The sequence below is a fragment of the Dama dama genome, chromosome 29, assembly GCF_033118175.1.
Source record: "Dama dama isolate Ldn47 chromosome 29, ASM3311817v1, whole genome shotgun sequence".
In the NCBI taxonomy this organism is placed as follows: domain Eukaryota; kingdom Metazoa; phylum Chordata; class Mammalia; order Artiodactyla; family Cervidae; genus Dama; species Dama dama.
This window is the reverse complement of record NC_083709.1, coordinates 10,222,477-10,245,124: the sequence shown is the minus strand read 5'-3', so window position 1 is coordinate 10,245,124 and position 22,648 is coordinate 10,222,477. Positions and strand designations below refer to the sequence as shown.

The 22,648-nt window shown below is 38.8% G+C and overlaps 1 protein-coding gene across 4 annotated transcripts in view; it reads right to left on the bottom strand.

Annotated features, from left to right (window-relative positions):
• MFSD14B (major facilitator superfamily domain containing 14B) overlaps window positions 1-22,648 on the bottom strand; it is a 121,670-nt gene that overhangs the window by 82,284 nt on the left and 16,738 nt on the right. The window lies entirely within an intron of this gene.

The following is a 22,648-nucleotide window of genomic DNA, read 5'->3' as shown; positions in this document are numbered from 1 at the left end:
GAGGAAAATTATTATGAAAAACAGTAAACAGGTAAAAGAAACCCATTATCCTAAAACGGTACTTAACACACACAAATTGTATAAACATACTGCTTAATATGGGTAGGTCCTACCTATTTTCCAGTAGTCATGTATGGATACATGAGTTGGACCATAAAGAAAGTTGAGCACCAAAGAATTGATACTTTTCAACTGTGGTGATGGAAAAGACTCTTGACAGTCCCTTGGACTGCAAGGAGACCAAATCAGTCAATCTTAAAGGAAATCAGTCCTGAATGTTATTGGAAGGACTGATGCTGAAGCTCCATTACTTTGGTCACCTGATGCGAAGAGCTGACTCATTAGAAAAGACCCTGATGCTGGGAAAGATTGAAGGCAGGAGGAGAAGGGGACAATAGAGGAAGGGATGGTTGGATAGCATCACTGACTCAATGGACATGAGTTTGAGCAAGCTCTGGGAGTTGGTGATGGACAGGGAAGACTGCCATGCTGCAGTCCACGGGGTTGCCAAGAGTCAGACATGACTGAGCGACTGAACTGAACTGGTATTATTTAAGATAAAACTTCATTCTGTGGTATCCCTGATTTCTTCATCTTCCCTTACAGAAGATGTCAAGATTACAGACTTTCTACTTGGGCTGTCAATGTAAATCCCTGGAACTGTGGTAGAAAATCAACTGGTTCTTCAAGAGACTCAAGTTCCAGGACCTGAATATTCTGCAACACACTAATTATGGGTTCCTTAGCCATTTGGCCTAAGTCTGAAGTTGCCCTTGTTACATGAGAGGCAGACAGGGAGTCAACACTAAAAAGCTTCAGGGGCAGCATAGATGATTTAAAATGATAGGAGCTGGGGGAGGAACAATAAGGATTAGGTCAAATCTGAAAATACACTTTGATATATAAAGGTGTCAAAATCTAACTTTCTGTTTCTCTTTTGTTTTAAAACTGTGCCTATTCTGCTAATTTTCTTCAGTTTATGACTTCTGGAGATAAAATCTGAAAGTCTACTGGATTAATGTTCTTTGACTGTGTGACAATGGTTATTACAAGGTCAAGTGCTTTAACAGCATTTTGTAATAACTGGAAGTGATATTTACAAAAGACTCTGTAAAAATCCCCATTATTCCCATACTTTTCATACTTCAAAAGGTAAAAGCATATCTGGCATTGTTTAATTAGAATCTAACCATGAGTAAATAATTCAGATTATGAGACATATATAAGACAACCGGCCTGGTCTCCTTAAAAATGTCAATGTCATAAAAGACCAAAGTAAAGGTAGGAGACTAGTACAGATTAAAGGAGACAAGTCATGACAACCAAATGGGGGATCCCGAACTGGGTCATGGATAAAAAGGAGACAAGAGGAAAAAATTTGAATATGTAATATATATTAGATAATCATATGGCATTAATGTTACTGCAACTTATGGCTATCAAATGATTTATCAGAAAAGAAGGTACATATATACTTTCTAAAGCAAACATCACAAAATTTAATTTTCTTAATTGTTGAGCCTTGATGAAGGGAATGACTATTCATTTTACTATTCTTCTAATTTTTTATTGCTTTGAAAATTTTCAAAATTTTCAGGCCAAGAACAATTGTTATTAAAAATCCAAACTTGTAAATTTCTAGATTTTTGCAACAACTAATAATAAGTAGTTTTAAATGCCACTTAAATAAGACATTTGCAAAACAGAAAGCATTTTACAAAATTTTAAAAACAAAAAAGGACCATTTAAGCACCAAACAATTAAAACAAAAGAAGATCTTTTTTATAACACAACCTTTAAAGAAGGTTTTGAAACCGGAGGGTAGAGGGCACAACCTTTAGAAGAATGGCATAGCCTAGGATATATAGAACATAAACTGGTTAGAATCAACTAGGTCTCCTGAGAAAACTACGTGCGGGTCAAGAAGCAACAGTTAGAACCGGACATGTAATGACTGGTTCCAAATTGGGAAATGAGCATGACAAGACCATATATTGTCATCCTGCGTATTTAACTTACATACACACAGAGTACACCATGTGAACTGCCAGGCTGGATGAATCACAAACTGGAATAAAAACTGCAGGGAGAAATACTAACAACCTCAGATATGCAGATGATACCACTCTAATGGCAGAAGGTGAAGAGGAACTAAAGAGTTTCTTGATGAGGGCGAAAGAGGAGAGTGTAAAACTTAAAACTCAACATTAAAAATACTAAGATTAGGCATCCAGTCCCATCATTTCATGGCAAATAGAAGGGGACAGAGTGGAAGTAGTGACAGATTTTATTTTCTTGGGTCCGAAAGTCACTGCAGATAGTGACTGCAGCCATGAAATTAATAGACACTTACTCCCTGGAAAGAAAGCTATGACAAATCTAGACAGCATATTAAAGAGCAGAGACATCACTTTGCCAACAAAGATCTGTATAGTCAAAGCTATGTTTTCCCAGTAGTCATATAAAGATGTGAGCTGGTCCATAAAGAAGGCTGAGCATCCAAGAATTGATGCTTTCTGGCTGTGATGCTAGAGAAGACTCTTGAGAGTCCCTTGGATAGCAAGGCGAACAAACCAGTCAATCCTAAATGAAATCAACTGTGAATATTCATTGGAAGGATTGTGGCTGAAGCTCTAATACTTTGGCCACCTGATGCAAAAAGCCGACTCACTGGAGAAGACCTTGATTCTGGGAAAGTATGAAGGCAAAAGGAGAAGAGGGCAGCAGAGGATGAGATGGTTAGATAGTATCACTGACTCAATGGACATGAATCTGAGCCAACTCCAGGAGACAGTGGAGGACGGAGGAGTCTGGAGAGCTACAGTTCATGGGGTCACAGACTTGGACATGATTCAGTCTGTCTGTCACTGAATTCTTTCTGTGACACAGCATTAAGAATCCAAGCTTCATTAAGTCCTGAGCCTAGGTGTGGGATCTCAATTAAAACAGAGGTGGGTTCAAGTCCCATCTGAGTTGTAACTGCACCAAGTATAGAGTAGCTTTTCATCCTAGCTACTTCATCTCCGGCAAGGTAGCCAGAGCAACCATTTAAATGTAAACTGATCCTCTTCTCCACCCTCCCTGGGTCCTACTGCACTGAGTCACACATCTGACACATCCAACATGGTCCTACACTTCCCTATTTCCTTTGTTATCTGCTATGGTTTTCTAGAAGATGTCTAACAAACTTCATTTACTGTCTACCTCCCCTAGACTGGAAATATAAATGCCATGAAGGAAATGGATTTTTAAAATCTGTTTTGTTCAGAGATGAACTCCAAATAGTACAACCCACTATAATAAGCCCTCAATAAAATGCAGGTGAGATGCAAGAAGGAGCTCTTTGGAAAAATAACGGTTTTTCTCTGGTCTCTTAAACCACAAAATCTAGAATTTAGAAAAAATGACCCCTATTCCTCAAAGACATGGTATGGAGAGGATAAAAAGGAGAACCACATACTACATTAGTATTCAGAGTAAAACAAATTTGAGCAATACTAACCAAAAGCAACATGTGGACTTTGGGTTTTGACTAACAGGAAAAATTGAGTCAACTGTGAGGTAAAATTCACATTTTAAACCAAGATAAGAAAACCTTAAACATAAAAAATTTTCTCTGCCCTCTGGCCTCCCCTCTCCCCACTGTTGATAGTTTATCTGCCTTATGCATCAACCAAACCTTTCCCATCAGTAGAAATTTCCCCTCATCCACAAATGGCAACATTCTCCTAAGACAACACCTTAAATATAACATTCTTTCTTGAAAAGAGGTCACATGGCTCTCAGATATGGATTGTATAAGCTGCCAATAATCTGTTAGTTGATGTATAGCCCTGTCTCAAAAACACTGGATATAAATGTATCTTGACCTCTGAAGAAGTGCAGTGATATAACTGTGTGTGGACCAAACGATATTCAGAGTTTTCGGACATGCTCCTCCTGGTTAAAAACCTCAAGTTTAGCTCAAACAAAAATTTTCATTTCTTTCTTAGATCAATTAATTTTCCATCAACCCAATCACAGAAATTTGAAAATAGAATAGGTATTAAGTGATACTCAAGACTTATACTCACCATCATAATAATGGTACTGAAGACTTCTTTAAGTCCTTAAATCTTAGAGTCACAAACTAATGTATTAAAATTTTAAAACAGAAGGTATCTGTAAACTGTTTTAAAATCTACAGAATGAAAACAAAAGCAGAAGTAATGATAAAAATAAATTTAAAAAAGTAAACAGCTTATATGCATTTACTAATAATTTCCAAATTATCTAGGTTTAAATTACCCACTCCCACACTGCAAAGAATCTATTCTCAAAATGTGGATGAATATATGTCAACAAATTGCATAACTATCCTTGTAAATCATTCATTTCATCAATCATCATGCACACAAGAATTTTTAAAAAAGCAAATAAAAACACCCCAAAACCTTTGAAAACTGCTCACTCTAGGAAGCAAAGGAGGGTCATTCTATTTCTCATTTGCAGTTTCCGAGGTTTAGTGTAGTACTTTTCCCCAGGCAAGCTCTATTTATGAAGACCACTGGGATAGAGATCTACGTGGCTACAATGCTAATTAAATATAAAAACAGACACTCAGTTTGTGGGCATATATCATTAGACAATTATGCTATGTTTAATATCTTGCAAAAAAATAGACAACCCATCTTTTGTTCAAATATTGAATGTTTATATCTGTCAGTTAGAAACTGTTTAAATTAACATCTCTTCTAAAATGCAAACACTATTTCATCTCTATGTAAACTACTTTAATTATTATTCATGCCTAGCAAATACGAATGTGGCTTGACAGCCAGGCCTTGATATAGTGGGAATTTTGTATGGGCAACTGCATAGGAGATGGTGACAAAAATAAATCTGCTTTCCTTCCAATTCTTCCTTAAGTTCTCCGTGGCTAGTATGCTGATGAAAAAAGCAGCACGTGCTTCTTTAAATTAGGAGCTAATTAGAAACAATCTACTAAACTTTTAACTAATTATTTCCAGTTGAGCATGATGTAGCAAAGCCTTTCTGGGTCAGTTCAATGTCTCCCCTCCCTCTCCATTTTCAATCATCAGTCAGTTCAGTTTAGTCACTCAGTCATGTCCAACTCTTTGTGACCCCATGTACTACAGCACACCAGGCTTCCCTGTCCATCATCAACTCCAGGAGCTTGCTCAAACTCATGTCCATAGAGTCGGTGATGCGATCCAACCATCTCATCCTTTGTCATCCCGTCTCCTCCTGCCTTCAATCCTTCCCAACGTCAGGGTCTTTTCAAATCAGTCAGTTCCTCGCATCAGGTGGCCAGTTATTGGAGTTTCAGCTTCAGCATCAGTCCTTCCAAAAAATATTCAGGACTGATTTTCTTTAGGATTGACTGATTGGATCTCCTTGCAGCTCAAGGGACTCTCAAGAGTCTTCTCCAACACCACAGTTCAAAAGCATCAATTCTTTGGCACTCAGCTTTCTTTACAGTCCAGCTCTCACATCCATACATGACTATTGGAAAAACCACAGCTGGACTAGATGGAACTTTGTTGGCAAACTCTGCTTTTTAATATGCTGTCTAGGTTGGTCACCACTTTTCTCCCAAGGAGCAAGCGTCTTTTAATTTCACGGCTGCAGTCACCATCTGCAGTGATTCTGGAGTCCCCAGAAATAAAGTCTCTCACTGTTTCCCCATCTATTTGCCATGAAGTGATGGAACCGGATGCCAGGATCTTAGTTTTCTGAATGTTGAGTTTTAAGGAAACTTAAATCCCTCTCCATTTTGCCCCTTTATAAATCAGTATGGAACATCTTGAGATATTTTGAAGCACAGGATGAAAAGTACGTGATGTCTTTACACATTCATTCACATCTCTCCCACAGATGATGATCCTGCCTCGACTACTCTTAACTCACTACCCCCTCCAAATCTTTCTTGACACTCCACTCAAGAGTGATCATTCTAAAACACAAATCTCATCCCATTAGTCCAGTATGTGTGTATGTGTGTTATTTGCTCAGTCGTGTCCAACTCTTTGCGACCCCGTGGACTGTAGCATGCCAGGCTTCTCTGTCCATGGAACTCTTCAGGCAAGAATACTGGAGTGGATTGCCATTCTCTTCTCCAGAGGAACTTCCCAACCCAGGGATCAAATCCTGGTCTCCTGTCTCACAGGCAGATTCTTTACTGTTTGAGCTACAGGGAAGTCCTGTAGAAGATTTCAAAAAATGAACTACAGATTCTTCCCATTCCTGTACACTAAACCTTTTAACAGTATGCCTGTGCTGTCAATTCCATTAGGTCTATTCCTCCACTTCCTAAGATATGGAGGGGCTTAGCAACTTGATCTAACCAACATATATCAGCTAAAGTAACAACACAGACCTCTGATGAAGGCCTCCAGAGGCCTTCAAGACTGCAGAGAAATCCCATCTAGGCATACAAGGATGAGAGCATGAGGCTCTCCCTATGAGGCTGTCTCGATCAACCAAGGGCCTGATACAGGGGCAAGGCCAGCTGAGATCATCCAACTCCAATCAAGCCGGCAGATGACTGAAGAAGTATGAATAACTCCCTCCATTCCTCCAAAACAGAAAAATGCAGTGAAGTACCCCACACTGAGATGAGCTGAAAGTGCTATTCCAAAGAATACTTGTTTTAAATCACTAAATTTTAGGGTAAGTAAAGTAAGTAAAGTCTCTCAGTCGTGTCCGACTCTTTGCGACCCCACAGACTGTAGCCTACCATGCTCCTCTGTCCATGGAATTTTCCAGGCAAGAGTACTGGAGTGGGTTGCCATTTCCTTCTCCAGGAGGTCTTCCCGACCCAACCCAGGGATCGAACATGGGTCTCCAGCATTGCAGACAGACGCATTTGGGGTAGTTCCTTATAGAAAGCAAATACTAATAGGAATTGATATAACCACCACCCCCTTGCCCTCATGATTACACTCAAGACTGTTTTAAGTCTCCTCTGTTGCTCCCCAATCTCACCCTTAGTCCAAACATAACTCAATGAAAAATGTGAGATTAAAGAATAACCTCCATTACATCCTTTTTACTTCTATTTTAAAAAGTAGATGGAATAATCATATTTATTATAGAGATTTGCAGTTACAAAGAGAAACAAGAATTTCTGAGAAATCATTTTTTGAACACTAAGCTACAAAAAAATTAGTTCACAGTAACAGTGGTGGTGGGAGCAGGTGAACGAGGAAGACATCTGGACTTAAAATATAGACATGTGAGACAGGCTACAACATGAATGAACCTTGAGGACACTATGTTAAGCGAAATAAACCAGTCACACACATAAAAAAACAAATACCTTATGGTTCCACTTATACGAGGTATCTAGAGTAGCTGAACATAGGAAACAAAAAGTACAATGGTGGATGCCAGATGGAGTAGGGGGAAAGAGGAAATTGTTATTTACTGGATATAGTTTACTTTGCAAGATGAAAATGTTCTGTTAAAAATTCAAATATACTTAATACTACTGAACTGTACACTTAAAATTTAAGATCTTAATTGTTTTATATGATCTATATTTTACAATTAAAGAAAACTTATATGTACACATATATATATGCCTGCAATGTGGGAGACCCAGCTTCGATCCCTGGGTCAGGAAGATCCCCTGGAGAAGGAAATGGCAACCCACTCCAGTATTCTTGCCTGGAAAATTCCATGGACGGAGGAGCCTGGTAGGTTATAAGCCATGGGGTTGCAAAGGGTCGGATACAACTGAGTGAGTTCACTTACACACATATATATAGGTAGATTTTATATATATATGCATGTGGATATTCAAAATCATGTAAGAGACCCCCAAAGAGCATTCTTTTCCTCCTTTAGAGAAGATCTGCAAAAGCGGCTGAAACTGAAGGAAAGGAAGCCTGTGTTATTACAGATGATGAGAGGCCCACATGGATTAAGACCTGTTTCTTTCAAACATAAACCCCAAATAGAGACATCCAAGAGCAGCCAAAGCTCTAGACTTGTCTTACAGTTTCCTTTCACACACAGGGTGCTCCAGGGTGCTTACTACAGGAGTTATTTTTTTAATTTAGTGATGATTTTCCTAGCATATTCAAAGTTAGCTTGTAGGTAAATAAAAGGCATGGTCCATAGCATTCTGTTTAAAAGACTGTATATTACCCATTATAGGAAAAGAGTAAGCACTCATTTTTTTCTTTTAATGTGAGGAATTAACATTGTATTGCTTAAGAAAGAAAACAACTTCAACTCTCAGCTCTCTTAATTAAGCCTACTGTGATTCTTTCCTCAGGAGACAGTGCCTAGAGGTTTAATGTCACTCTGGCTATACAGGAGTTTGTAAAAGAGTGAAAATGTTAGTCAACCAGTTGCCTTTGACTCTTTGTGACCCATGGACTGTAGCCTGCCAGGCTCCTCCATCCATGGAATTCTCCAGGCAAGAATACTGGAGTGGGTAGCAACTCCCTTCTGCAGGGGATGTTCCCGACCCAGGGATCAAACCTGGGTCTCCAGTACTGCAGGCAGATTCTTTAGCTTCTGACCACAGGAGTCTGTAAACTAGTCATCAAAACAATACACAATGCAAAACAAGTACTCCCTGGACTTCATTCAAAGCCAGACACAGCAATCAACCAATGAATCACTGCACACATAATTCTAAAAGTTACCTAATGAGCTTAACACAAAGAGCCAAAATATCAAATACATGAAAGGCGTTATTAAGGGAATTACATACTTGGACTTAGTACTTCTATCTTAATGTTTTATATAACAGTAGAGACTAATAAGAGAGTTAAACAGTAGAGACTAATAAGAGTTAACTTTTAGGTAGGTTGATAGAGAGTCCAGGGCCCTTCAGGAAGAGGAGGAGGCAACCCTTTTTTTTTTTTCACATTCTTTCCCCTTAGGCCTCTGAGTTGCTATGGCAACAATCTATTTTGCCTAAGACTAACTCTAACCCCAGAGCTAATGATTATACAACAAAACAATGTATCTTACTCAGAAACCTGTTTTTCTTCAAAAACCTATGCCTTTGATTATATGGATACAATATATCCCAACCAGAGACATCTTGTTCAGACACTTGTTTGCCTTGGTTAATCTTGTTTTGATGCTATCTCAAGACATATGTGAAGGGAGAGGAGGCTGGTAAGACCTTCGCAGCTTTGAGCTACACATACCTTGAGGTACACATGATACCCCGCTAGAGCATGAGGGTGGCTATTCTCCCACCCCTTTCCAGTGCAGTTCTCTGAAAGCTCCTCTCTATTCTTTCACTTTAGCAAAATTTCTGCTACACAAAGCTCTGAATGACTGAGGCTGCGTCTTTGGTCCCAGAGTGAATTCTTCTCCTTCGGAGACCACGAATTCAACACCATTCACCATAAGCTATCACTAATGAGTTAATTATCTTTCTGCATTCCTCTTTATGGAAAAGACATACATAAAAACATTACAACTATTACATGAACATACGAAAGTCATAAAACCTTAAGGGAATATATTAATTAATATATGTTCTACTCTCCGTAGGCAATCACAATGCTAGAAATGCATCAATATTTTCACACATGTACATTATAGGTAAAAACATTCTTTTACATAAATGTTAACAGAATATGTATCTTCTTTCTTTCCTTTTAATGACTACCTTAACCTATTTTTCCATGTCACTGTATACAAATTCTTGTTCTCTGTAACCAATACACTATATTCCACTGTATGAAAATACCATTATTTTAACCATTCTATGTTGATGGATATCAATGGAGTTTTGTCTTTTTTAATGTTGTTGAAATAATAATTTTCATTTTAAAGATAATTTTAAACCTACAGAAACCAGTAGAGTCTTTGTATATCCCTTATGTGCTTCCCCAAATGTTAACATATTAAATGACTATGGTATCATTATTCAAACCTGGAAGCTAACATCACTGCACTACTTTTGGCTAATTCACGAATCTTATTTGAATGCACTTTTTTCCCACTAATTTATTTTTCCTAGTTTAGGATCTAATCAAGGATTTCACACTGCATTTAGTTCTCATGTTTCCTTAGACTTTTCCAATCTGAGATGATTCCTAAGATTTTTATTTTATATTTTCATGATCTTGACACTTTCAATAAGTATTGGTATACACTTTACCAGTTATTTTGTAGAATGTCCTTCAATTTGAATTTGTCTAATGTTCTCTCATGATTAGCTTAATGATAATCACTAAAAATGTCTATTGAGAAATAATCCATATCTCATAAAATTCACCTTTCCATATATTCACAAAGTTTTAAAACCATCACCCAAAAAGTCCCATACCCATGATCAGTCACTCCCCATCTTCTCCTCACCCCATCCCCTGCTAACAATCTAACATCTTAAATGTGTCTCTACAGATTTGCCTATTCTAGAATCATATATAAATAGAATTCACAAATGGAATCATACAACATGTGTCTTATTGTGTCTTGCTACTTCCATTCAGCATGATATTTTCAAAGTTCATCAATGTTCATTATTCAATTCTATAGCCAAATAATATTCCATTGTGTGAATGTACTGCATTCTGCTTATTCATTTATCAGTTTAATAGACACTTGAGGTCTTTCTACCTTTGGCTATTACAAATAATGCTAGTATAAACACTGATGTACAATTTTTGTAGAACATGATTCTCTTGGCTATGCATTAAGGAGAACTGCTGGGACAATTAATATCCTCTTATATATACAAATGTACAGTATTCTAGGATAAATTCCTAAAAGTGGAATTGTAGGGCCAAAGGTTAAACATACTTTAAATTATAATCAATAAGAAACAATTAAAATAAAAAAGCAATACAAACTGTGAGTGGGAAAAAAAGAAAACAAACCACTTCAGATTACATAGCTAATCAACAAATGTCTCTAACACACACAATGCTTCTTTAAAAAAAAAAAAAATCAAGGAAAAGACTAAAAACCCAAGAGTAAGATGGGCAAAAGACAAACTGTTCATAGAATAAGGTCTTATATCAAATAGCCCTTCAACAACTTCATTCATAATAAGAAAACTGCAAATTGAGCTTTACTCAGATAATTTCTCATTGTCAGATCAGGCAAATCTTCCAAAGTTTGACAATATTCCCTCATACTGCTAATGGCATGAAAAATTGTACAGTGTGGCAACATCTAGCAAAATTACTTACATATTTATCCTTCAAAGCAACAATTCCACTTTAGGGATTTGTCCCAAAGACAAAACAGGAATAATATGAGGTGTCATATAGACAGGGCTCTGGAAAACTTCAATAGGGCTTCCCCCTCAAGGGACTCGTTCATTCAGTAAAGTACTACCAGAATAGACCATAGTAAATCCACACACTAGAGTATTATACAGTGATTTAAAAAAGCTGTCGACATACTGCTTCAGAGCAATAATCAGAATATGCTGTTAAGTAAAAAAAGCAAGGTACGTACAGTAATTTTTAATCTAAGAGATCAACTACTATCAATACCTATGCACACACATACATTTGCTTATAATAAAAAACAAAACACAGGTGGAAGGAAGCATCCAAAGCAGTATCCAAAGAAAACCAGTTACATACATGAGGAGGGAGAGAAGTGGGCGTGACAGATGGCAGTAAGATTTCATATCTTCTTTTACATAATTGCTTTTGGAACAAAGGATTATCGATGCTTTGAAAGTGAAAGTCACTCAGTCACATCCTACTCTTCAGGATCCCATGGAGCCTGCCTGGCTCCTCTGTCCCTGGAATTCTCCAGGCAAGAATACTGGAGTGAGTAGCCATTCCCTTCTCCAGGGGATCTTCTCAACCCAGGGATCGAACCTGGGTCTCCTGTACCTCAGGCAGATTTTTTACCATCTGAACATAAAACAAAATTAAATCCAAATGAAATAAATCAACTTGTGTATCAAGGTGTTGTTTAGTTGCTTTAAAATACAGAATTTGAATGCACATCCTAAGGATCAAAAAAAATTAAAAAAAAAAAACCTAAGTTGTTTTAAGGTAATCAGGTTGGTACCAGGAACATTGTTTTATTTTCTGAAACTTCAAATGTATCTAGTAGCACACAGTAAATAAGTTACTATGCTATTATCTCTAGGAACCAAGATTTTCATTGTAAGAGAAAAAGATACAAGTGTAAAATGAAAGAAGTAAAAATTTGAAATCTTAAATTTGGTTTAAAAATATCAATATAGATTGTGGTATAATTACCTTAAAGGAAAATAGGATTTCCTAATTCTATTCACTGAAAAGGTCTACAAAGAAAATGAGCAACCTAACAGGAGTGAACACCTCCTAGAGTACAGATTGTGGTCTTGAAACATCATTTCCCACTAAAAGAAAACTGAAATTTTTGGACAATAAGTTGATTAAAGGTTTTTGGTCAAAAAACATACATAATCTTGGAACACATTTTGCCAAAAGCAAAGATGCTGTAGACAACTACGGTCATATCAGAAGGATTCAGGAACCAATCTAAAGGCGCCCCCCCCGGGGAAGGACTGAGTAAGAAGAGTAGAATCTGCAGAGCTGAAATGTAAGATCTTTGGTGGATGTTGGAAAACTAAGCTATTATTCTGAAAACTGGGAAATGTGGGAAAAAGTGAGAGAAGCATGTACTCCCCTTTTCTACATCTCAGGATAACCAAACACTGATTAGCTAAAGTTCTTTTTAAGAATTTTGATAATGAATGAAAAAGGAATGATTAACTTATTATCTTCACACTTTGTAAGCTGAATGAAATAGTAAATCCGGGCAATAACTATTAATGGCCTTAAAGTCATTATGTCCCTTCATGAATCACAGCCTTGTCATGGCAATGGGGCTTATGTCATGCAAGGCCATGCAATGTGGATGGGTCATAGCGGAGAGTTCTGATTAAATGTGGTCCATTGAAGGAGGGAATGGCAAACCGTTCCAGTATTCTTGCCACGAGAACCCCGTGAACAATATAAGGCAAAAAGATATGACACCAGATAATGAGCCCGCCAGGTCAGATTGTGTCCAATATACTACTGGGAAAGAGTGGAAGACAATTACAAATAGCTCCAAAAAGAATGAAGTGGTTGGGCCAAAGCAGAAATAATGCTCAGCTGTGATGGTGGCTGGTGGTGAAAGTAAACCCCAATGCTGTAAAGAACAATACTGCATAGTGTGGGGAAAGAGCAAATTAGCCAAGATGGTGCGGTCAGGCTCTCCTGCCCCATGCTCCCTCACACGTTATCGCCCCATGTTCTGTAAACAATGACCCTGCACAATTATGGAACACTTACAGCACTGCACATGTGCATCACGAGGTGCTTGCTTGGTCATGGGCTATTCTGTGTGGTACACAAATAAAAACTTTACTTGGGAAAGCCCTGAAGGGTTGTGTGCAGTTACGCTGTGTTCTGTCTAATGCTATGGCTGCTGCACCAGCCAGGAGAGAATAAATGCATCTGCAGTTCCCATGGACCCTAGCATTTTCTTCCAGCCTCTTAGCACACACCTTGCCTACCATGGGTTCAGCGAACATTGCAGACAGTACGAACAGGATGAGCAAGACAGCTGGCACTGTGAGCAGGATCAGCAGTACACAGAGGAACCTGGAATATTAGGTTAGTCAACAAGAGTCTGAAATACAGTACTTGGCTGCAATCTCAAAAATAATGGAATGGTCTCAGTTCATTTCCAAGGCAAACCATTCATCATCACAGTAATCCAAGTCTATGCTCCAACCAAGGATGTTGAAGAAGTTAAAACTGAATAGTTCTATGAAGACCTATAAGACCTTCTAGAACTAACACCAAAGAAGATGTCCTTTTCATCAAAAGGGACTGGAATGCAAAAGTAGGAAGTCAAGAGATACCCAGAATTATAGGAGAGCTTCCCTGGTGGTTCAGATGGTAAAGCGTCTGCCTGCAATGCAGGAGACCCGGGTTTGATCCCTGGGTTGGGAAGATCTCTTGGAGAAGGGAATGGCAACCCACTCCAGTATTCTTGCCTGGAGAATCCCACGGATGAAGGAGCCTGGTAAGCTACAGTTCATAGGGTCGCAAAGAGTTGGACACGACTAAGTGACTTCACTTCACTCACTTACTTGGCCTTGGAGTGAAAAATGAAGAAGGGCAGAGGCTAACAGACTTTTGTCAAGAGAACACACTGGTCATAACAAACACCTCTTCCAACAAAACGAGATACAACCCTACACAAGGACACCACCAAATGGTCAATACCGAAATCAGATTGATTATATTCTTTGCAGCCAAAGATGGAGAAGCTTTGTACAGTCAGCAAAGTCAAGGCCTAGAGCTGACTGTGGCTCAGATATTAAATTGAAGAAAGTAGGGAAAACCAGTAGGCCATTCAGGTACAACCTAAATCAAATTCCTTATGATTATACATGGAAGTGATGAATAAAGGGATTAGCCCTAGTGACCAGTGTGCATTAAGAACTGTGGACAGATTCATAATGTTGTACAGGAGTCACTGACCAAAACATCCCAAAGAAAAAGAAATGCAACAAGGCAAAGTGGTTGTCTGAAGAGGCTTTACAAATAGCTGAGGAAAGAAGAGAAGTGAAAAAGCAAGGGAGAAAGGGAAAGATATACCCAACTGAATACAGAGTTCCAGAAAACACCAAGGAGAGATAACAAGGACTTCTCACAGGAACAGTGCAAAGAACAGAGGAAAATGACAGAACAGAAAAGACTAGATATCTCCTCAAGAAAACTGGAGATATCAAGGGAATAGATCATGCAACGGTGGGTATGATAAAGGATAGGAATGGTAAGGAACTAACAAAAGCAGAAGAGATTAAAAAGAGATGGCAAGAATATACAGAAGAACTATACAAATAAGGTCTTAATGACCCAGATAGCCATGAAGCTGTGGTCGTTCATCTAGAGCCTGACACCCTGGAGTATGAAGTCAAGTGGGCCTACGGATGCATTACTACAAACAAGGCTAAGGATAGAAGAGGTACTAGAATTTCAGCTGAACTATTTCAAATACTAAAAGATGATGCTATTAAAAGTGTTACGCTTAGTATGTCAGCAAATGTGGAAAACTCACCAGAGGCCACTGGAAAAGGTCAGTTTTCATTTCAATCCCAAAGAAGGGCAATGCCAAAGAATGTACAAACTACCATACAGACACACTCATTTCAAATGAGTTAGGTTATGCTCAAAATCTTCCAAGCTAGGCTTCAGCAATAGATGAACCAAGAGTTTTCAGATGTACAAGTTGGGTTTAGAAAAGGCAGAGTAACCAGAAATCAAATTGCCAACATTCATTGGATCACAGAGAAAGCAATTTCAGAAAATCATCTACTTCTGCTTCATTGACTATGCTAGTCTTTGACTGTGTGGATCACAATAAACTGTGGAAAATTCTTAAAGAGATGGAATATCAGACCACATTATGTGTCTCCTGAGAAATCTGTATGCCGGTGAAGAAGCGACAGTCAGACCCGTACATGGAACAATAGACTGGCTTGAAATTAGGAAAAGAGTACTACAAGGTTGTTTATTGTCACCCTGTTTATTTAACTTATATGAGGAGCATATCATGAGAAATGCTGGGCTGGGTGAATCAAGATTGCTGGGAGAAATATCAATAACCTCAGATAGGCAGATGATACCACTGTGATGGCAGAAAGTGAAGAGGAAGTGAAGGGCTCTTGACAAGGGTGAAAGCAGAGAGTAGAAAAAGCTGGCCTAAAACTCAATGTTCAAAAAACTAACATCATGGCATCCAGTCCCATCACTTCATGGCAAATAGATGGGGAAAAAGTAAAAATAGTGATAGTTTTTATCTTTATTTCCTTGGGCTCCAAAATCACTGCACATGGTTACTGCAGCCATGAAATTAAAAGACCTTTGCTTCTTGGAAGGAAAGCTACAACAAACCTAGACAGAGTATTAAAAAGCAGATACATCACTTTGCCTACAATGATCAGTACAGTCAAAACTATGGTTTTCTCAGTAGTCATGTATGAATGTAAGTGTTGGTCCATAAAGAAGGCTGAGTGCTAAAGAATTGATGATTTCTGTGATTTCGAATTGTAGCGCTAGAGAAGAATCTTGAGAGGCCCCTGGACTGCAAGATCAAACCAGACACTCCTAAAGGAAATCAACCCTGAATATTCACTGGAAGGACTGATGCTGAAGCTGAAGGTCCAATACATTGAGCACTCAAAGCAAAGAGGCGATTCACTGGAAAAGACCCCTGATGCTGGGAAAGACTGAAGGCAGCAGGAGAAGGGAACAGCAGAGGATGAGTCGGCATCACTGACTCAATGGACATGAGTCTGAGTAGACTCTGGAAGATAATGAAGGACAGGGAGGCCTGGCGTGCTGCAGTCCACGGGGTTGCCAAGGGTCAGACATGACTGAGCAACTAAACAACAACAACAGAGTCATTTGGTAAAAGTAAATAAAGCATATCACAGGGGAAGAAACAGACTAATATCTGAAACCTGACCATTCATAACATCACTAAGAGAGTCAAAGATTATTTCTTGCATGATGTGATAGAACAAGAAATAATACAACTTATAAATTATTCTTTCCAAAATCAAATGAAACAAACAAAAGCTTGGAAGCAATTCAGGTGATATTTAAAGGCCTGTTTACACAAAATTTAGGCGAAAAAGAAATAATGTTTCAGGAACAAGATGGCAGAGGAGGAGGAAGGCGTGGAGTACATCTCTCTCCACAGATACATCAGGAATACACCTTTGACACAGAAGTGCATGCAGAACACCAGCTGAGAGGGGACAGGAGTACCTGACCAGCAGAAAAGAATATATAGAACTATGCAAAAATCGGTAGAATGAATGAACTAGGGGGAAAAACAGGAGTGTTAGTAGGACTGGGCCTGCCTTCGGCGGGTGGGGGAACTGAAGCAGGGATCCGAACACCACATCAGGGTAACTGTCTGAGTCAGAGGAGAAACATTTAGGGCTGAGAGTGAAAACCTGATCTGTGGCAGCCTAAATGGAATGAGAATCAGACTGTCCTTGCCACAGCCATACACACCCTGGACAGGGATGCAGGTGCCCTAGAAGGCACAGTGGCTGGGGGCTGGAGTTTAGGGATTGTGGAGCAATCCAGGGAAAGGGCTGCTGTTGACTGCGCAGAGATGGATAGTGGGGATGTGAGGAAGGAGACTGTGGTGGGACATGCCTGCAGAGGAAAACCATGCAGCCATAGAAGCAAGGCGATAATGCTGAGTCACGCGCTGGGCGTGGAGCCATCACCATAGCCTCTCTCCCCGCAAACATCAGCATCGGCAGCTGAACAACACAGAGGCTGGCCCATCAACTGTCTGATAGGGCGAACCACAGAGTAGGACCCCACCCAGCGTGCCCCGTTAAGTACCTGACATGTCAGTCTACAGAGGAGGACTCCAGCCAGGGGGACCCCTCTATGTGCCTGACACGACAAAAAACAGAGCAGGATCCCTAGCAAGGGAGCCCTCCAATTACCTGAATGGGCAGGGCTGCAGAGAAGACTCACCAAAGAGGCCTTCTGATCACCAGCTACCAGAGGCGTGAAAAAAGACTCTGACAGAGCCATAGCTCCTGAGGCAGAGGCAGTCCTCGTCCCAGCACACTTGGCGTGGCCAGGGTCCCCGCGACCCAGGCAGCTATGCCACCTTCATGCTCAACCTTCACTGGGCCAAAGCTGCCACAGGCAAAGATACTCTGACGTCTATGCTAGCAAGGCTGCTTCTGTTGTGTCCAACTCTTTGCAACCCTGTGAACTGTGGCCCGCCAGGCTTCTCTGTTGGGGGGTTCTCCAGGCAAGAATACTGGAGTGGACAGGCCCAAACTGGTTGCCGTATCCTTCTAGAGCACCATGTTTCCTGCTGCCTAGCCGCCAACCCCCGAGCGCTGCCAGAGCCCCTGTGCCCCAGGCACCTGCACCACCTCCACACCTGGTCCTCCAGGGCAGCCTTGGGAACAAACCGCAGTGGACGACCCACATGCAGAGGTGGAAATAAAACCACAATTGAAACCCAAGTGCACTGTGGCTAAGAAAGAAGAGCCAGAACCTTCCCACCAGCTGTACAAGCTGCAGATAAATCCACATGATCAGCTAGGCAGACTCTGTGCCTGTGATATAAAAGGACACTGCGAGCTCCCACACAAGAGAGCGCACTAGTTCTGATAGCTGCGGACACCGCTGGCAAGAACACAGAGGGGCAGGGCCAGATGAGAATCTGAGCTGCCCCCACGGCAGGTGCAGAGATCAGCACAGGGCATCCTGGGGAGGGGAGACGGGCGTGACTCCCCACGGGGGAAAGGGCTCTGACAGCAGTGACTCTAGGAATGTATTTATTATTCTTATGTTTTGACTTGTTCCAAAGTTTCCTTTGGATTCTTTCTTCTCCTTTTTCTTTTTTCCCCCCCTCTGTTATAGTTGTTCATTTTATTGGCATGATGAGATCTACTTAAGTGTTTGAGGTTTTTTTTGTGTGTTAGATTACACTTTTTAGTGTTCTTATAAACCTCTGCCTCTATATTGGGCTTTTGCAGTTCTGTGGAGTTTTTTAATTTTCTTTTCTCTTTTTTAAATTTTAATTTTTAACTTTTTAAAACCTATTATTTTTTTCTACACTTATTCCCTTGTTCCCTTTTCCCACTGATCTTTTCCTCTTGTGGTTATTCTTTAATGTATATAAATATTCTTAATCTCGTTCTATTTAACTTTACAAGTCTATTCTTTCTTTTCTTTCTTTCCTTTTCCCTGAACATATTTGTTAGTTTTGTTTTCATTGCTTTATTCCCGACTTGGCACTTTGTTTTAGTTTTGTTTTCCAGTTTGTCCTTAGCTAGTTTCATTCTTAATTGGTAGATAAAATTTTTGGTTTCCTTTCTTTGCTGAGTCAATTTGTTGTACTTTATTTTTGTTGAACTGTTTTGATTTTGCTTTTGAATGGATATGTTTCTATTTCATTATTTTAATTTTTATTTGCCTGATTTGCAACTGCCATTTGTCTGGGGCCTGATTAAACTTAAAAGTTTTTGTACAGCTAAGGAAGTTATAAGCAAGGTGAAAAGACAACCCCCAGAATGGGAGAAAATAATAGCAAGTGAAACTACTGACAAAGGATCAGTTTCCAAAACATACAAGCAGCTCATACAACTCAATACCAGAAAAGGAAACAACCCAATGAAAAAGTGGGAAAAGACCTATACAGACATTTCTACAAAGAAGACATACACATGACTAATAAACACATGAAAAGATGCTCAACACTGCTCATTATTAGAGAAATGCAAACTGAAATTACATTGAGATATCACCTCACACTGGTCAGAATGGCCATCATAAAAAAGTCTACAAACAATAAATGCTGGAGAGGGTGTGGAGAAAAAACACTCCTGCACTGTTGGTGGGAATGTAAGCTGATACAGCCACTATGGAAGATGGTATGGAGATTCCTTAAAAAACTAGGAATAAAACCACCATATGACCCAGCAATCCCACTCCTAGGCATATACCCTGAGGAAACCTAAACTGAAAAAGAACCATGTATCCCACTGTTCACTGCAGCACTATTTACAATAGCTAGAACATGGAAGCAAGCTAGATGTCCATCGACAGATGAATGGATAAAGAAGTTGTGGCACGTATACACAATGCAATATTACTCAGTCATAAAAAGAATGCATTTGAGTCAGTTCTAATGAAGTGGATGGACCTAGAGCCTATCATACAGAGTGAAGGAAGTCAGAAAGAGACAGATAAATATCGTATACTAATGCAAATATATGGAATTTAGAAAAAATGGTACTGAACAATTTATTTACAGGGCAACAGTGGAGAAACAGACATAGAGAACAGACTTATGAATTTGGGGAGAGGGGAGGAGAGGGGGAGATGTATGGAGAGAGTCCCATGGAAACTTACATTACAGCATGTAAAACAGACAGTCAACGGGAATTTGCTGTGTGGCTCAGGGAATTCAAACAGGGGCTCTGTATCAACCTAGAGGCATGGGATGGGGAGGGAGATGGGAGGGAGGCTCAGAAGGGAGGGGATATGTGTATACCTGTGGCTGATTCATGTTGAGGACTGACAGAAAACAACACAATTCTGTAAAGCAATTATCCTTCAACTAAAAAGTTAAATAAATTTATAGCTAAAAAAAAAAGAGATAGTGTTTCATGTAGAATAAGGTGATGAATACATGGGTATATTCATAACAAAATAGTAAAAACACCAAAAATTTATTGTTACCAAAATTTTAAAAAACAACTTGCCACATCAACAGTGCTTGAGAATACCTGTCTCCTCATATTCTAATATTACAAATAAGTTTCACAGTTTCGTTAGACTTTTAAAAATGACTATCTCATTCTATTTTGGATTTCCCTGATTACAAATGAAATTGAGCTTCTTTCCTATGGTTACTAGGCATTTGTATTTTTTTTCTATGAATTGTTTACCTTTTATACTTTTCATTAAAAGTGCAATATATCATATTTATTTACAGGACCCCTTTATGATCAATATAAACAGTTTTCCTGGTGGCTCAGACAGTAAAGCTTCTGCCTGCAATGCGGGAAACCAGAGTTTGATTCCCGGGTTGGGTAGATCCCCTGGAGGAGCAAATGGCAACCCACTCTAGTATCATTGCCTGGAAAATCCTATGGATGGTGGAGCCTGGCAGGCCACAGTCCACAGGGTCGCAAAGAGTTGGACATCACTGAGCAATTTCACTAACAACCAATATCAAAGATATTTATATTGTGCAACAGTAAGTCAATACCCCTCATCCACTGGCACCCACACCCTTTAAAAAAGACACAAACAGAGAAATCAACAATTCATTGGAGACTTCAATATCCACTTCCAATAATGGATAGAACAATTAGATAAGATTGGCAAATAAACGGATTTCACCAACACTGTACACTAACTAGACATGACAGATATTGAGTATCCTACCCCACTACAGCAGAATACACATTCTTTTCTTGTGCACATGAAAAGACTAAAAAACAAGTCTGAATAAATTTTAAAGAATTAAAAATCACACAAAGTATATTCTTGACCACAATGAAACCAGAAATCAGTAACATACAAACATTTGGAAAATTCATAAATGCAAATATTAATCAATGTATGCCTAAAAGTGATGATGGGTCAAAGAAGAATTCACAAGGCAAGTTACCAAACTATCAGATGAAGGAAAAGGAAAACATAACATATAAAACCTTCTTGAGTGCAGCTAAAGCAGTGTTTAGAGGTGAACTTATAGCTGTAAATGCCTGATAACCAAAGATTTGAACTCAATAATCTAACTTTTCACTTTAAGATACTAGAAAAGAGCAAACACAAAGGAAAAAAAAAAAAAAAAGGCAAGAAAGAATAGATTATAGAAAAAGTAAATGCAATACAGAAAAGCAACAAAATAAAAAGTTGATATTTATGAAAATATCAAAATATTGACAAATCTTTAGCAAAACTAACAAGAAAAATAGAGGGAAGACTTAAATTGATAAAATCAGAAATGAAAGAAATGTCACAAGGGATTTACTCAGTACTCAGGCAAATGTATGCCAATAAATTGGATAAGCGAGTTGTAAGGGGACAAATTCCTAGAAACACAAAATCTACTAAGGCTGAATCAAGAACAGACTATAAAAACAGACCTAGAACTAGTAAGAAGACTGAATCAGTGATCAAAAACCTCCTGACAAAGAAAAGCCCTGAACCTGATGGCTTCACTTCAAACCAAACATTTAAAGAACACCAATCCCTCTCAAACTCTTCTCACAACTGAACACATTTTATGAAGCCTCTCTATGATGACAGCATTACCTGTATAAAGTCAGACAAACACACTTCAAGAAAAGACAACTAGAGACTAGTTTTCCTACATTGTTGATGCAATAGTCTTTAACAAAATACTAGCAAACCAAATGCAGCAGCATACTAAAAGAGCTATATACCACGACCAAGTGAGATGTATTCCTGGAATGCAAAAACAGTTCATATATGAAAAGCAACCAATGAAATACACCACATCAAAATGAAGGGGGAAAAATCTCACATGCTCAACCTCAAATGATGCAGAAAAAGCATTTGACAAAATTAACACCTTTCTATGGTTAAAAACAAAAAATTCCAAAAAACAAGCATCTAAGGAAACTATCTCAATATAATAAAGGGCACATATGCAAAATCCATACCTAACATCAAAATAGTCAAAGGTGGGAAAAATGGAAAAAACTTTTTATCCAAGATCAGGAAGATGCCCACTTTCACAGTTTATATTCAACACAGTAGTGGAAGTTCTAGCCAGAGTAATTAGAGAAGAAAAAAAAAAAAAAAAATCCATACTGGAAAGGAAGGAACAAAATTACTTCTATGTAAGATGTCGTGATCATATATGGAAATCTCAAGGAACCTTGAATAGCCAAAAGAAATCTAGAAAAATTAGAACAAACCTGTACTTCTCACATTTCCTGATTTGAAAACATGTTACTGGGTTAGCTAAAAAGTTCCTTTGGCTTTTAAATTAAAAAATAAAAGACATATTTTTAATTTTCACCATGAACTTTATTGAATAGCATATTCACCATTTTGTTCCACTACCTTCTGCCATTTTTCAGGCAACTTCAAAACTCCACCATCCAACGCTTTTATCTTTT